The 5,202-nt window shown below is 36.9% G+C and overlaps 1 pseudogene; it reads right to left on the bottom strand.

The window, feature by feature from the left end:
- Positions 1-1,061: 1,061 nt before the first annotated feature.
- Positions 1,062-2,087, bottom strand: LOC102829366 (annotated as a pseudogene).
- Between the last annotated feature and the right edge of the window lie 3,115 nt (positions 2,088-5,202).

Genomic DNA, 5,202 nt, shown 5'->3' with positions numbered 1-5,202 from the left:
TCAAGATCATATTTTGTCTCTCAAGGACTTCTTTTATTTTTTTTAAGCTTCATTCTATATTTGTGTATAAACCAGTGATGGTCTGTTCCACAGTTGGCTCTGGTTTTGTTTTGACTGATGATATTGACCTTTTTCACTGTGTCTTTCCACAGATGTCGTTAATTAGATACCTGTGTATTCCATCTGGTAAGGCCCACATATGTTGTGGCTATTGCGTTGTTGAAGAAGGGTTTTGCAAGGAATAAATAATGGGTCTTAAAAAATTCAATCATGCACTCTCCAGAATCATTTTTATCAACAAAGATATATTTTCCTAGTACTGATCTTTCCTCTTTGTTTTCAACTTTTGCACTCTAATCACCAGTAATTATTAATGAATCTTCATTGCATGTTTGATCAATTTCAGACTTAAGAAGTTGATGTTGTTGTTGTTGTTAAGTGCTATTGAGTCAGTTCGGACCCATAGCAACCCTATATAGGGTTTCCAGGAGCGACTGGTGAGCTTGAACTGCCGACCTTGCATTTCAAACGGCTTTGCAGTCTGGCGCATTAAACCACAGCACCACACTAGGACTCTGATAGAATACTTCAATTTCATTATCATGGATTTAATAGTTGGAGAGAAAATTTGAAAAAGAACAGTGTTAACTGCTCTTCCTTGTAGGCTTGTGGATGATATTCTATCACAGACAACTTTATACTTCAAGATAAATCTTGAAATGCTCGTTTTAATGATGAATATGACATTCCTCTGTAGTTCATAATTTATAGCATAATAAGTCATATTATTGTATGATTCAAAATGACCAATGTCTACCCATTTTAGGCCACAGGATATCAATTTTTATTGTTCCATTTCATTTTTTCCCCCATAAGGAAGCATTTATTTGATGTTTAACATGAAATCATACAAATAAAATTTGTCTAAACACAAATCCACATTGAGTCAAAACACAAATAGCAAAGGACAAAGTTAAAACATAGAAAACTAAGTGGCGGCTATATACAGTTGGACACAATTGTGTCTTGTACACTAATAAAGTCTTTTACAAAAAGTCATCTTAGATCAACAGAAGACCAATCTTCAATGTCGTCCTGTCAAGATGGGTTACTTTAGCACGTCCTCTTGCTTTCTCCAATGTCCTCATTAATATGGCTCCTTGAGATGCCTTGCCATCTGTACTTTGTTGGGCCCTGTAGTCTGCATATCCTGGTCCACAACCACAGTTCCCATAGTTACAGCCAGTATCCGCCACAGCCACTAGAGTTTTGATCACCACCATAAGCACTATTGTAATTTTCATATCCTTGATCATAATAGTTATTAGATCCTTGGGTCCAGTTTGGGCCCTGACCTTGTCCATGACCCCTAGTACCCCCTCTCCCACCAGCTGCAGCACCTCTTCCTCCTTTCTGTTGTTGTTGTTGCCTATATACCTCTTCGGGCTGTGCAACTTTGATTTCACACTTCCCAAAACCAATTTGATGATATCTGCTTTCTAGTAATTTCTTTACTGGCTCTTTATCTGTATATGTGATAAACAAAATCCTCGGCTTTCATTTGTTTGTGTATCCATGGGAAATGTAACGTTTTCAATCACTCCAAATGCACCAACATATTCTTTAATTTGTTCTTCATAAGTATCTGGACTCAATCAAACCACAAAAACCTTTTTTGGGGGTTCCTTCCCTTTTAAAGTTTTGACTCTTTTGGGGTCTATTAATTTGCCATCCAGTTTGTATTCTTTCAGTTCCAAAACCTTATCAACACTAGCAGCATCTTTAAAAAGCACAAACCTAAATCCTCTTGACTGTCCAGTGACTGGCTCTGTTTTAATTGTGCAGTCTGCAACCTCTCTAAATCGAGACAAATATTCAGTAAAGTCTTTCTTGCTTGTATCCCAGCTCAAGCCTCCAATAAAGAGTTTATTGTCATCCTGCTGATTCTTGCTCGCGTTTATCTTGGATTCATCTGTGAATCCCTCTATGTTGCTGTACTCGTTCCTGTCCTCCATTGTGGCGGAGCGGTTGGCAGGGAGCTCCTGGTGCGCAGATTGTGTCGCGGCAGTAGCTGCGGCGGAACATTGTATGTTTCATTTCATTTTTTATGACTTCCATTTAGTTTTCCTTTCACACTTCATACATTTCATGTTCTAATCATTAATAGATGTTTGTGATTTTTCTTCTCAGTTTAAGTTGTGCTTAATCAGTAATTGAAGTTCCTGACAGCTTTACTCCCCCCATGTTATTAAGGTCTACTCTACTTTGAGGAGGCAACTCTTCCCCCAAAACACAAAAATCCAGGTTAGAGACTCACCACTCCTCTGATAGCTGTCATACTGTGGTGGTTTGCATGCTGCTATAATTCTGAAAGCTATGCCATGTTATTTTAAATACCATTAGGGTCATCCACAGTGGATAGGTTTCAGGGAGCTTCCAGACAAATACAGACTAGGAAGAAAGAGACAGACTACTTCCGAATATTTAGGCACTGAAATCCTTATGAATAGCAGTGTAATATTGTCAGCACCAGAATATAGACTACTGAACCATGATGAAGAGCACCACAATATTTTCAGATGTAGTTCCAGAAGATGAGCCCGTCAGATTGGAAGACATTCAAAATATGACAGGGGAAGAGCTGCTTCCTCAAAGTAGAGTTGACAGTGATGACATGATCAAATAAAGCCTTCAGGACCTTCATCTGCTGATGGGGCACAACTCAAAATGAAGAAAAAACAGCTATAAACATCATTTAATAATCAGAGCCTGATATGTATGAAGTATGAATCTAGAAAAATTGAATGTTGTCAACAATGAAATGGGATGAATGAAGATCTATCTCCTAGGCATTAGTGAGCAGAAAACAACTGGTATTGGCCATTTAAAATCTGACAATCACATGGTTTATAATGCCATCAATGACAAATAGAAGAGGAATGGCATCACATTCATCATTAAAAAGGAACATATCTAGAACTATCTTGAAGTACAATGCTGTCTATGATAGAATAATATCCACATGCTTAGAAGGAAGACCAGTTAATATCACTATTATTTAAATTTATGAACCAACCACTAAAACCAGTGATGATAAAATTGAAGAATTCTACTAACTTCTTCATTCATAAGTTGATCAAATATGCAATCAAGGTGTATTAGTTATTACTGATGATTGGAATGCAATGGTTGAAACCAAAGACGAAGGATCAGTCAATGGAAAATGTGTTCTTGGTGATAGAAATGATTCTGGAGATCACATGACAGAATTCTGCAACATGAATGAATTCTTCATTGTAAATACCTTTTAAAAACAATATTAAAAATGACTATACACATGAACTTGACCCGATGGAATACACAGAAATCAAGTTGACTACAGCTGTGGAAAGACAAGGTGGAAAAACTCCATATAATCAGCCAAAACAATGCCAAGGGAAAACTGTGGAACCGATCATCAGTTGCTCATATGAAAGTTCAGGCTGAAGCTGAAGAAAATTTAAACAATACATGAAAGCCAAATTATCACCTTGAACATATCTCACCTGAATTTAGAGATCATCTGAAGAACAGATTTGATGCATTTAACACTAAAGATTAAAATGACATTAAGAACATCATACAGGAAGAAAGTAAAAGGTCATTAAAAATGGAAGAAAGAAGGAAAAAAACAAAATGAATATCTGAAGAGATTCGGAAATTTCCTTGCCAGTGTAGAGATGTTAATGCCAGTGGAAGAAAGTGGAGGTAAAAGAGATGAACAGAAAATTTCAAAGGTCACCTCGAGAAGACAAAGTAAAATATTATTACAAAATCTTCAAAGACCTGGGGCAAGAAAAACAAAATGGAAGAACATGCAGTTTTCAAGCTGAGAGAAGTGAAGAAAAAAATCAAGTTTCCACTTGTAATACTGAAGGACTCAATGAGTAAAATATTGAATGATGCAGAAATCATCAAGAGAAGAATGAAGGAATACACAGAGTCACTGTAGCAAAAAGAAATGACAGCTGTTCAACCACATCAAGAGGTTGCAATGGTCAAGTGCCAAAGATACTAAAGGAAAAGAGTCCAATGTTCACTGAAGGCACTGGGAAAGAACAAGGTTCTGGGAATTGATGGAATAAAAACTGAAATCTTTCAACAAACTGATGCAACACTGGAAGTACTCACTCATCTATGCCAAGAAATTTGGAAGAAAATTACCTAACTGAATGGAAAAAATTCATACTTGTGCCCATTTCAAAGAGAGGCGATCCAATGGAATGCGGAAACAATTGGACAATATCATTAATATCACATGCAAGTGAAACCTTGCTAAAGATAACACAAAAAAGACTGCAACAATACAGTGACAAATAACTTCCAGAGGTCCAAGCTGGATTTAGAAGAGGATGTGGAATGAGGGATATCACTGCTGAAGTCAGATGGATCCTGGCTGAAAGCAGAGAATACTAGATGTTTTCCTGTGCTTTATTGGCTATGCAAAGATTTTGATTGTATGGATCATGACAAGCTATGGACAACATTATGGAGAATGAGTATTCTGGAATACTTAATTGTGCTCATAAAGAATCTGTGCATACACCACCACAAGGCAGTTATTCGAACAGATCAAGGGAACCAAAGGGTTTAGAATTAGGAATGGTGTGTGCCAGAGCTGTATTCTTTCACCATATTTATTCAATAGCTATATGAATACATGATGAAAGATATTCTTTCACTATGTTTATTCAATATCTATGATGAGCATCAGGATTGGAGGAAGACCCATTAACAACCTGTGATATGCAGATGATACAACCTTGATTGCTGAAACTGAAGAGGATTTAAAACATTTATGATGAAAAGCAAAGAGCACAGCCTTCGGTATGGATTACATCTCAATGTAAAGAAAACAAAAATCCTCATCACTGTACCAATAACCAACATTCTATCAATGAAGAAAAGACTGAAGTTGTCAAGGACTTCATTCTTCTTGGATCAACTATCAACACTCATGGAAGCACCAGTCAAGAAATAAAATGGCATATTGTACTAGGCAAATCTGCTGCACAAGACCTTCTTAAAGTGTTGAAGAGCAAAGACATCAGCTTGAGGACAAAGGTGCGCCCGACCCAAGCCATGGTATTTTCAATAACCTCATATGCATGTGAAAGCTGGACAGTGAATAAGGAAGACCATAGAAGAATTGATGCTTTTGAG

Source organism: Chrysochloris asiatica, unplaced genomic scaffold, assembly GCF_000296735.1.
Source record: "Chrysochloris asiatica unplaced genomic scaffold, ChrAsi1.0 scaffold00009, whole genome shotgun sequence".
Taxonomy (NCBI): domain Eukaryota; kingdom Metazoa; phylum Chordata; class Mammalia; order Afrosoricida; family Chrysochloridae; genus Chrysochloris; species Chrysochloris asiatica.
Note: the sequence above shows the minus strand (reverse complement) of the source record. Positions and strands in the feature narration are given on the sequence as shown.